The sequence below is a fragment of the Bemisia tabaci genome, chromosome 7 (genome assembly GCF_918797505.1).
Source record: "Bemisia tabaci chromosome 7, PGI_BMITA_v3".
Taxonomy (NCBI): Eukaryota; Metazoa; Arthropoda; class Insecta; order Hemiptera; family Aleyrodidae; genus Bemisia; species Bemisia tabaci.
In genome coordinates this window covers 33822019-33834499 of record NC_092799.1, presented here as the reverse complement: position 1 = coordinate 33834499, position 12481 = coordinate 33822019, and the positions used below count along the sequence as shown (strand labels likewise).

General features: G+C 39.7%; 1 protein-coding gene across 9 annotated transcripts in view; it reads right to left on the bottom strand.

The window, feature by feature from the left end:
* LOC109031418 (uncharacterized) overlaps positions 1–12249 on the bottom strand; it is a 100539-nt gene extending 88290 nt beyond the window's left edge. For 8 of the 9 annotated variants that reach the window (XR_002008799.2, XR_002008800.2, XM_019042915.2 and 5 more), the window contains exons 1-2: positions 12092–12249; positions 9409–9542 (exon numbers count right to left, since the gene is read on the bottom strand). The gene's annotated coding sequence lies outside the window, so the exon portion shown is untranslated. Of the gene's footprint in view, positions 1–9408; positions 9543–11790; positions 11969–12091 lie in introns of those variants that run through there. The other variant, XM_072302789.1, reaches the window with a different exon arrangement.
* Positions 12250–12481: the final 232 nt, after the last annotated feature.

Here is a 12481-nt window from a genome sequence, read left to right as displayed (position 1 = left end):
TAAATAAAAATTTTTGATTCATCAAACTGAACATTGTAATATCCAATCCCAGTTGCCCGACCCGAAACATAAGGTTCCGATACACATGACGTTTTACTAAACGCGTGTGTTTTACTAAACGCGTGGGTTTTACTAAACGCGTGGGTTTTACTAAACGCGTGGGTTTTACGAAACGTCTAAAAATTGAAATTCCCCATGAGACCCTACTCTCCAGTCTCCGATACCAGGCCCATACTGGAGAATAAGGTCTATCGGAACCGAAAATTTTTACAAGTGCGAAATTCCGATTTTTTGCACAATCCGGCAACACTGTTTCGGAAAAATCAACTAATTTCTTGTCCCATCTAGCAACACTGTAAAATTCGATGTTGCCAAATTTCACCAATAATTAAATCATTTATTTAAGTGCCCAGTCCGGCAACGCTGTTCCGCCATCTTGAATAATACACCATTGCATAACCCGCATATTGAAGGGGCATTATTACACCATTGCATAACCCGCATATTGAAGGGGCAACATACAATATTTTTATTTTACAGCGTTGCCGTATTGAAAAATAATCCCTATACAACACTGTATTTTAATTCTTATTTTTCTGCACAATTTGGCTAAAAACTTTTGCGCTCAAGTCCCCATTTTCATACTACTTACAGTATCTTGAATCAAGAAACAACTTCTTAGAATTAGCAGCCATGCTGGCTTGATGTAAGACTCAGCAGGTTTGACTCAAGATTTTTGTGCTGCTTAAATCAAGCTAGCAGGTGATCCAAGCTGTAAGGTAGCTGAAAATAAGAATCTCGAATCTTGAATTTAGCAATAAACTGCTTGTTTTAAGATAAAAATTCTTGAATCAAGCTGATTTTTTCTCAAGATTCCGAGACGGCTTGACCGTAGCAGACTTTTTTTCCATTGTACCCCCCAGGTGCATTAAACTAAAAACTAAAAACTAAGGGGGGTTGAATTGGGTAGTGATAAGCAACCTATGTCGGAACATCTTGGATTGCTTCGTTGAAAATTTCGACCTGAAATGGATAAGACCAATACAAAAAACAAAACAGGAAAAAATAAAGATCGGAAGAGCATAGACTTGCAACGGGCCTTTCGCCTGCATTGCTGGTAAGTAAAGGAATGAGAACAAGAGACGATTGGTCAATATTGATGGGGGGTTTGATTGTGGGAACTTGGTTGCTCGAGAGGAAAAAATTGAGAGAAAAAATGCGTGGAAGCAAAAGGGCAAGAAGGAAACTCCGCCGGTGACGGATCCGCACGTCACCGGCCCACTCAATAGAACCCGACGGCCATAAAAGCTCCTCGGAAAAGACAGGAAAATTAGGAAATTTATCCGGAAAACTCCACCAATGACGGATCCGCACGCCATCGGCCCACACAACAGACTTAAAAGCGCTAGTGGACGCTTAAAAAAAACAGTAAGGAAAAAGGAAGAAGTTAGGGGGAAAAAACTCCGCCGATGACGGACCTGCACGTCATCGGCCCACTCAACAGATTAGGAAAGAACTGACTGTCTCAGAAAGCGTTATGTTATTCAGAGAAATAAGCTTGAGGGAAAATGAAGGGAAAGAAAACTCCGCCGGTGAAGGATCCGCACGCCACCGGCCCACACAACAGAATAGAGGAGAAAAAGGATGCTTCACTCGCTTCTCAGAGCAATAGTTGGTACGGCAAAAGAAAGGGACAGCCTTTGTTTTTTTTTTTTTTTTTTTGCATAAGGGTAGCTAGGGGTCTGGTAGGGTAAAGGAAAGGGATGAGCTTGTTAACCTGTTTTAAATTCTTGCATTTTCAGAAACTACATTGTCTCCTGACCACGCAGTAATTTTTTCAGATTTTTTTCGAGCCGTTTTTCCCTCCGAAAACGACTTTTGAAGTTCGAAATTTTAAAATGCCGCGTTTGCCCGCGCTTTAGCGGCAATTCAATATGGCGCCGGAATTACCCCCTGGCTTCTTGCTGCGGTATATCGATATCTCGATTCGAGAGATGGACTCCATCTTGGAATGACCAGTCAAGTCGGTCGATCTGATATTATATTTCGTGTTGGATAGATGTACTTTATTCTTTTGTCACTGTCTTTGTGCTCAATATAGTTTATCCCTCTCTCAACCGAGACTCATCGTGTTCTTGTATTCTTCCGTCAATTCACCCGATTTCCTATATACTGCAGAATGGCGACGAGGATTTTTCGCACCAACTCCACTACGTGCCCAACACATCACCTGTAACCGGTAAAGTTCCACCATATTCACTCGTCATCGTCATGGCCCAACCACCAGCACAAGTTCTATTATCCCCAGTCTACTCGAACATTAAACCTTAGGACCCTAACGAAATCACGTTGTCCGCATGGGTTATGCTGTTCGACGAATTCTGCATGGCTTACGCCATGGCGATAGATGGCAAGAAGCCATTGCCACTACCAGGTGTCACGCTTCCCAACATCAGATTCATATTCTCCAAGGCATGATAGACAGTAGTTGAAGACGTCACTGGACGCGGCTAACAGGATATATCGCAATACCTTGCAATATTCACTAGGACAGAAAAGTTGGCTGGGAGGAAATAAAGGAGATACAGGGTAGTTCTTCAAAACCATGGAGATGTAAAACACCATGTGTACACCGCAGTTGTAATTGTCGGTTTGTTGAGGAAACGTCCAAGCTGGGTAAGACCAGTCGAGGGAGCTTAAACGATTATTTCCTGTTAATTCTAAAGACTTTTGAGACATTACGAGTTGCAGATACGAGTAACCTTAGCACCTATTAGAGGTTCCAAATGATAAAATTCTGCCGTTTTGAAATTGACGACCACCATGCACCAATGATCACCTTTCGTCTGGTCTTGTTCTGGCACATGAATTTTCTGTCCTTCGCAATAAGGCATTATCATGACCTCTGTGGTTGGTGGAACATCAGCTATTAATTCAGGAGGAAGGTCATCATTGAAAATGAAGCTTCCAGTTTCCGTTCGAAGAAACAAGACTTTAGTTTCATCAATATCATATTTACTGATGAAGAGTTGAGTAGCTGCGTGTATTATTTCGCTTGTCAAGTACAAATCGGTTGGTCGCCCTTTATCCGCAAGAACACTGAAAGACTCATGACCCAAGAGTAGTGGAGCTTCAAAATCTGGAACGCAATAATTTCGAGTGACTAAATAGTTCAAATTGCGAGGACGCTCTTTCGAACGGTTGGGTACAGAGATGACAGAAGAATAGTAATCGATGTCTAAGATGGTTCCGTGTTTACACAGAACAGATTTTAAGTACCCTTGGTTTCTTTCAGCAATGAAATAACAGTTGCAAAATTGAAGCCCTGTAGGTTTCTAAGCGTATTTCGAAACGTTAGGTTCCTCTCAACAATTTTCCTTCTTCTACTTGGAGCCAATTTCACCATTTCAGTTTGCGGTAATGGACTTAGTACTTCCACACCAGTATCATCATCATTATCGATTTCAGCAGCCTTACCTTCACCACATGATAAGTCAAGATTAACAGTGTTTGATTTATCAGACCCTTCTTGCATTTCAAGAGAGTGGGCAGGTAGAGACACACCAGAGGGTTCAGGCTGATCAGTAAGAACGGTGCCTCCTTGTCCAGATACTTCCACATTGACCTGCTGGACTGGTGTAGACTCTCCATTTGAAGTGGACTCTTCCGGCTCGGATTTTACAGAGAAACATTTCCGAATGTGCGGATATTTTTGTGTGGCACTTCCCACCGGAGTGACAGGCATTTTCCCCTTGCGACTCCACTTCTCAACAGTTTGTAGACTGTAAGCAGAAGATGGTGCCTCTCCGTCAGCTTCATTTTCAAGCGGCATCCACTCACATTCAGCAGGTTCATCCGCATCTTCTTCGAGAAAGGCATGATCTGCATCACGCTTCTTTTTGAGGGGTGCTTCAATCCATGATGTTCATTATCATCACCTTTGGACTGTCGCTTTCTATTCTTGCTTTGTTGTCGAGGCCTTCGATCTGGTACATGGTTGTCAACCTGCTTTTTAACAGCAACAACATGATCATTGTCTTTCCTAAGAAATCTGTCAATGCGGATATTTCTTCTTTCAGCCAAAAAAATGTTCTTAACTATGTTGAAGAAAGTTTCGATAAGGCCATTATTAAGTTTAACACCTTCCGGCAGCAGGAGGGCAATCCACAAGGGAACAATGTGGGTGTAATAAGTGAGAATGTAAATTGCAAATGACGGATTGAAAAAAAGTATTTTTTTCAATCCGTTATTTGCAAGTTGGATTTACTCTTCTTGGAGAGGAAGTCATCGTGAGATTTGAGAATGTCACTAAAAATTTTCTCAAAGTCTAGGTAAAACAGATTTTTCTTATATTTGATTTTATCTTCCTCGACGTTGAAGAAAAGCGGTTGATCATCGCTCTTCTCGGTTTCTTTTGCCTGGGAAGTTTTACTCTTCTCAACCTCTGGAGATTTTGAACAATATCCATAGAGCTTTTTCTTAGACTCATTGACAAGAGGACATACAACACTAAAGAGGAGTAGAGTGAATAAGTGTTGGAAAATGTTCTTCATGTCACTATAAGAAGAAGTATGCACAATTAGTGTGAAAATATCCATGATTATTGATTTCACCAATTTGTAGTCATCCTTTGATAAATTGTCTTTCTTCTTTAAACGAGACACCTCTTTCTTGAAAGCATCGACAGGGTTCGTTGGGGTTTCCTGTTTATTAGAGTTACATTGCGACTTACCATCTTCTTTGTTATCTGGTGCATCGCTTGGAGGTGGTGGATCATTAGTCCAGACTTTGGGCGACGGATAATAATGGTTCTTGGTGGATTGCCCGATTGCCTTCTTGAAATGGGCATAGTCCAGGTGGGGAATCACAAATTTAGAAAGACATCCCATCACCCTCTCATCAGAGATGCCTTTGATAACAAAACTGTGAATCATCTGCAAAAAAAACCACAACCTCATTCCATTAAAGGCTTTTAAAACAACAGCATTCAGTTCGGCATACGAGATATCCAGCACAATGAAATGATCGCCTAGGGAGACATGGTTACTTTCAGCAAAATACCTGAAAGAACTCAGCCAGTTGGAAAGGCTGACAGCGTTATGGTTAGAACTCACTAATTCTGCCAGCGGGATTATGTGATATTCGTTGGGCGCTGTGAATTTGAAAACTATGGAGTAATAATAGACAACATGATCCGAAAGGCAAACTTTCCGCACCACACTCTCTGTTGCATCCAAGTGCAAAGTTACTCCAACACTTTCAGATTTCTTGGAGAGGAGGGCCTTGGCACGTTTGAACAAATGCAACCTGTTCAAACAGTAGATATAAACCGCTAACGGATCCTGAACAACCCGGATATACTGGATACCCTGGTAAGTTTTCTTCACTTGCTCCCTCCTCATGGAAATTGCAGACAAAAATGGGTCTGAGTGAAGATCATCCTGTCCTCTGGCTTCATGAGCTAACTTGGCATATGTTCCAAGGGAACGGATTTCTTGGGCATTCCCCTGAGACAATGCAGTTTCGTCGGCTTTATGGATCATCTTCTCTCTCAAATCAAGAGGTTTGGCATGGGCTATCTCATACAATTCTTTACGATGAGGACCGTTCAGGGGTCGCCACTCAGGTGTCACTCCATGTCGTTTTTCCACCTGATCACAATAGACGTCCAGGGTAGGTTTCGAGTCACTGCCATCATTAACAGTTATTACAAGCCTGAAGCGCCTACAACCTTTGTGATTACAGTGGGTCAAAACGTTTATTTTAGTATTGGAGTCACTATTCCACATGTAGTGTCGGTCACAAATTATGACACATGCAGCCTCAACAACTTTGACCGACTCGCGGAGACCATATCCGTATTTCCTCGGCAATAACTTACTGCCACCCCAAATCATGGACCAATTTTTTCATTGATGATGCAGCTCCCTAAAAAATTGTCACAAACGGTCCTTGTGGACGGACGAGCACTGTTGTGGGGTTTATGATGATTGGCTGCGTGAGGTAAGTCTTCCAACAATGCTTCAAAAGGCTAACTCGATACATCCCCGCTAACATCTGCAGGCTTTGTAATCGGGTCAGGAACATTATCTCCTAGGATCTTTTCAACGGTTGGAGAGGGGACCGAATCATTGGACACATCTGGTAGGAGGACACTATTTAGTGCGGTGTTTGTCTTCACCCAAGTTGCAGAACTTGAATGACTATTTTTTGCGGTGTTTGGCTTCACCGGAGTTGAAGAACTGGAATCAATGTTTTTTACGGTGTTTGGCTTCACCGGAGTTGGAGAACTGGAATCAATGTTTTTTACGGTGTTTGGCTTCACCGGAGTTGGAGAATCTGAATGACTATTTTTTACGGTGTTTGGCTTCACCGGAGTTGGAGAACTTGAATCAATGTTTTTTACGGTGTTTGGCTTCACCGGAATTGGAGAACTGGAATCAATGTTTTTTACGGTGTTCGGCTTCACCGGAATTGGAGAACTGGAATCAATGTTTTTTAAGGTGTTTGGTTTCACAGGAGTTGAAGAACTGGAATCAATGTTTTTTACGGTGTTTGGCTTCACCGGAATTGGAGAACTGGAATCAATGTTTTTTAAGGTGTTTGGCTTCACCGGAGTTGGAGAATCTGAATGACTATTTTTTACGGTGTTTGGCTTCACCGGAGGCGTGGAAGTTGAAGAACGTTGCAGCACCTTATGGATTCGATTCTTGGCTTCATTTGTAGGCTTGAGACCCAGTTTCAGGCAAATCTTCGCATATTTGTATGAAGAGTATGGACTCTTCGCCAGGATTGCTGCCTCAGAGAATTTTAATGCCTGTAGGTGTTGTTTCAGTATGGAGTAAGAAATGGGCCTACAGAACTGGACGGCATTTTTTTTCTTACCCATGATGGTGATTTCTACATGTGAAGTACTAGATTGATACAAAAAGAAATGGTTCAACTTTAAGAGATAATGTAAAAATGGAAAAGATAGCTGCTTAAGAAGATAACTAAGTAAGTTTTTTTTTCTCATTGAAAGTTGTGGAACATAGGTAGGAGCACTTCATAATGATTAAGATTTCAGGGTAGGCCGACAAATAAAATATCGATGGCTAAAGTGCAAAACGTGGTAACTCCAATGCAAAGTTTGAAAATTAGATACATTCTACATAAGGGTTCATATTTTACCTTTTCGAATGGTAGCAAGCGAAGTTTGCAGGTTGAAATTAATTACACTCTGCTATCAGAGAAAATAAATCAAGGATAATTTCAAGAAATTAGGTCAAACAGTTTTCAGAGGAAAAAATTAAAAGCCACAGACAGTCAGCAAACAAGGAAACAAAGATGGGTGGTTTCCCACTTTGGCCATTGATATAAACGTGCATCACTCAAGAGAAATTTTCACTGTGCAAGGGTTTTAGTAGATTCTTTGGGCATGGTTGGGGACTGAAAGGCTATGTATGTATTAGAGGCGGAAGTTTGTCGGCAGTCAACCACAAGTTGAGGCATAAAGGTAAACGTGGTTATTTGATACGAAATAATAATGGTTTGCAGCATTGAGCAACCTAAGATGAATAAGGCTGGTGAAAAACAGGTCAAATTCCCTACTTCAGTTAAGGGGATGATTTTCTTGACATGATGTGGAATCATAACGTTAGATTTCACAATTATCGGTCAATAGATGTTAACAATATGAAGATCCTGCTTAAGATGAAACAATCAAACAGAATTGCAAGATAGGGTGATTCATGAAAGTTCTTGACTTGATGAAAGCACCTATTAAGTAAAAAATTTCAGCAGGCTTTGCAATTTCGAAGAAAACCATAAGGATAACCTCTGGACCTGAAGCAGCGGAATCATTCTAAACAAAAGATGTGTCCAAAATCTAGAGGAATGAAAGTAGAATCCTGTTCGGAAAAAAACAAAGCGTTGAATACAAAAATTGATAAAAACATGGAATGGGACTTTTTACGAAACAGGATTGTTCCTTGATTTCTCTCTTTTGTGCAAATTTCATGGTTTAGAATGATTCGTAAGGCTCAAGCAAAGCGGCTAACATCGTTCATAGGTGTTGAAATCAGCTAATTAGCAATTCTAACATATAGTAATTCCATACAGTTGGTAACCTATGTGCATATTGTATTCTTAGGTTGGCAGTTCCAACTTTTTCCCTAGTGTGTGCGGCCCCCCTGCGTGGGATCCTGGTCAGGTTTTGTTCGCGTCTGTTCCTCGTTGAATAAATGATTCGTGCACTCGTGCGATGTTAAAGCTATAAACTCAGAAGCTTTTTCTTCGCCCTTTTCTACAATAGGGGTGGGAGAGCTGAATCTTCAGAGTTGATTCTATAATCAATTAAATAATTAGAACTGGGGAAAGAAAAGAATAGACAAATGTCACAACCAAAGATTGCACCATTCAACAGATACCTACATGCCAACCAATGGGCCAACTGATGATTGATGCATTCAGACTGATGTGACTTTTGTCTATTCTATTCTTTACCCAGTTCTAGTAAGACAGACAGGAGCTTTTCAGTATCGCGGAAAGAGGTGGATCACAATGTAACGCATTGCATCAAGATCCACTGTGATCTAAACAGTTACACAGGGAAAACACTTCAAAGGGTCGTAATCACAGTGGTGAATACATTTGTTAACGTTTCATAGCATAGACTGTAGCTAGCTGTGGTAGGTTCAGATCACACTGGAAGGCGATCTACACCATCCTCGGGAGAGGGATTCATCCAATGTCCTGATCCACTGGAATGCAGCCGAGGATCAGTATATAAAATACACATGTTCATTCACATCCACAATGTTCAGGATAAGAAAATGACCTATGGACAACGCCAGGCACAGTGAGGAATCATATTGATCTGCTTATTCTCTTTTGGAACAGTCTACATGATTGAACAGGGCCGATAATTTCAATAATACTTAGTTACAGTAATGACTCCTTTGCGTATGTAATATTGACGAGCAGACAGTAAAGCTCATGCCAAATATGTTTACCCACTTAGACGCATTTAGTGTGACGTCACATCTCGATTTAATTTCAATATCTCGAAAGTCGAAATGTGCCCCAACAAAGGAACACATCGTTCGTCCAAAGACTAAGTACTATGTCACGAGCTTAATATATTGTCAATTCATGTGAATGTGGTCTCAAACGTTTTGGAAAACAACTAGCTTTCATAATTTTACGGTCTCATGAATTAATGTTTCAGTTTTGGGCTAGTTTTAGCATTCTTTCATCAATTGTTCATTTGATATAAAATAAATTTGATATAAAATTTGACAATTTATTTAAATTCTCAGTAAAAGAAGAATTATGAAAGTATATTGATGCAGTTGATTCTGATAAGACATAAATATACACCCATGTTCCCATTTAAGTAAAAATACAAAAGTGAATCGGACAACATACCTTGATGACAAAAATTTTATTTTTCTTGGCTTGGTCTGCTTGTGTCCCTGCTACAACGTAAGCAGTTCTAGGTAATGCGTCTCGATTTTCACCTAACGAATCCCTCAGGATATCAAAACTTAGACAAAGTGAGCCTGGAAAAGGAACAAAGTTTCATTAAAATTGTTTTAGTTGCTTTTCTCAACATAGATCAAGGAAATATGATGACTGAAGAGGAGACCTAGGATCTCCGTAGTGGTGTCTCGAACGCTCTCCTCCTATATCCTGGTTTTTCAAAGAGGCAAGTCAACTACACTTACAGCACTAAAATTTCCACAGCATACTCTGCTAATTAAGAAGGAGAATGAAGGTGCTTAGTTTTCAAGAAATTAAGCCGACTGGTTTTCGAGAGGAAAAGTAAAGTATGACAGGGATTCCGCAATGTCGCAAACAGGGATACGTATTTTCGCACTTTTGTCATCGATGGTACTTAGGGAGCTGAGGAGTTTTAGAGCTACATTTGGATACTGATGACTACCCAACTACACTAACTCCTTGTTTATTCCTTTAAAATTTATCCCAACGGGTTATGGCCCCAGTGTAGGTATTCTTACTAGTGTAAAGCATTTCGTCCGTTCTCTTAAAATGGACCTAAAATCCGTAAAATATTATACAGGCCTTTGACAGGGAAAAACGCAGTGTCTGTAAGGTTAGAATTCAGAAATTCTGTTAATCAAGAAAATGTGATGGATGTGAATGTTTAGATGATTGAAAGGTAAATCATCGCCACATGAATTCTTGCAATAAGCGATTGAGAAAACAGTCGATGCTTGGCGATACAGAAAGTGAAACGTTCAACTTGTGCTGGGATTGAAGAGCATTCCAGTGATATTAGTAACAGAAAATTAGATGTACGACGTTTTTTTGAGTTTGCTGATCCCAGATAGTGAATGCAAAAATATAAGATGGAGAATGACGACAACAACTGAGAAGACATAAATGGCTGGATAAACATGCGTCATGGAGTCTGGTCTCAAAACTAGTTTGGAAGACGTTTGGTTCTGCCCTGAATTACCATAAAGTTGGTTATCAATACCAAAATTTGGAAAGCTGATAATGAAAGATATTCTCGTCAAACTAGAAGACAACATTTTTAAGGGAAGTATCGTTGTCTTTTGTGGTAAGCCTTTTCTGAATTATAATATTGATGAGAAATTACTGGTCATTATTCCGACAAGGAAAAGGTTTGAGAGTGAGAGCCATACACAGAGTGAGATAATAAAATTTACTATCGAGTTGAAAGATCGTCAAATATGTGCGCATACTGGCCTCATTTAAAACGTATCCCACGAAATGATAATGTATGTGAGTTGTAAAAATAGTAAAATTTGTCTATCCTTGACGATTTAAAGATGGATATCATGACAAATTAGACCTCCTTTTAAAATGCACTTTAGTTTGCAAATTTTTGTTGAATTTCTAGGAAGTATACACTTCCACGTAAATTAGATTTTGTAGAACTTAATTCAGTTGAAGGGAACGATGCACCCTCTCAGAGCCTCATTGGGTGTTTGATGTGCATAATGATATGCACAAGACCTGATTTGTGCGCTGCAATAAGTATTTTAGGCAGATATACAAGCAAGAACAATAAGATCTTGTGGCAATACTTAAATAAGGGTGTTAAGATACCTAAAAGGCTCAAGGAATTTGAAATTGACCTAATTGAACTGTTGGTCACTGTGATTCTGATTTGGCAACAGATGAAAACGATAAAAAGAGCACGACGTGTGACGTCCAAATCTCGTTGCGAAAATTACATTGCGAGACTCTCAGCATTTTTTTTGGTTTGAATTGGGCATGTTTTCTTCTATACTGTGTTTATGATAGAAATTAAATTTGAAACGAAACTGTTAGAAATTAAATTTGAAACGAAACTAAACAGTTTGTGTCCAGAAAGGTATCACGCTTTGTTTGAGTCACCAAAAATCCACGAACCCAGCAGTAAAATGGCATCACTAAGCGAATGGTGAAAGCCGTATTAGATAAAGCTTATGTAATGTTCATTGCAGTAAAATTATATGAGGCATTTCACAAATGGATATAAAGTGTGGGATGTGGAGAAGAAAATGTTTGTCTCGGAGTATAGTAATTGTCGATGAGACAAAGAACCTAGACCTGTGTTGAAGTGCTCTGTGGATGTAGAAAATGAGATGAAAAACTGACGCATCTGACTGTGAGTCAAAATCAGAGCTTCATGAGGAACCACGAGCGTCAACCGAGATAAGTAAAAGCTCAGAGAATGGATGTCTAGCTCTCTAGTGAAGAAAACAGGGTGTTGTCGAGACCCATGTGGAGATGGATGAATAGAGGATGGAATCTCTATGGGTGTGTTTAGCTCACCGATTATAATCCAAGATGCTTTTTGATCAGACATAAAGCGTGGAAAGTGAAAAATGAAATTTTGTGTGACATAATAACGAGATTCATAGTAAAATTTCGAGTGACCGAAAGTTAGTCAATAGGAAACTAATTGATCTGAAAATTATAGTGAATAGGAAACCGATAAATCTAGTAATAAAATCAGAATTGTTCTTAAACTTGATACTTTAGTTAACTCTGGAAAAGGAACCGAGTTAAGGAAATTAAAAGTCGTGTGAGCGATTCAAAAGCAAATGATTGGTGTGGAGTCCACAAAACTTACTCAAATTCTAGATGTGATGCGTGCACGACTGCTTTTTTTTTTTTTTTTTTTTTTTTTTAGGAGCTTATCGCACCCTATTTAAAGTCTTTGGCCTTAGTTTTCCAACAAACAGCCACTGCACTGAAATTAACACTTTCTAGGCAATTTGCGGGGCGCCCGCAAATTTCACGATCATCGATGAGTGATGGACAGAGTTTAAGAAATTTATGAACGCTTATAAAACGCAATTTCATACTGAAATTTCAAGAATTCATGAAATTTTCGTGAAATTTCATTTCACACGCAGAATTCAGGATCAAAACCTTTGAACATATGAATCTCCTTAAGTTTCATTTATAGGCACGAGGTACAAATGTGCCGGGAAATTCGAAAGCAGAAAGTTGAGTACAA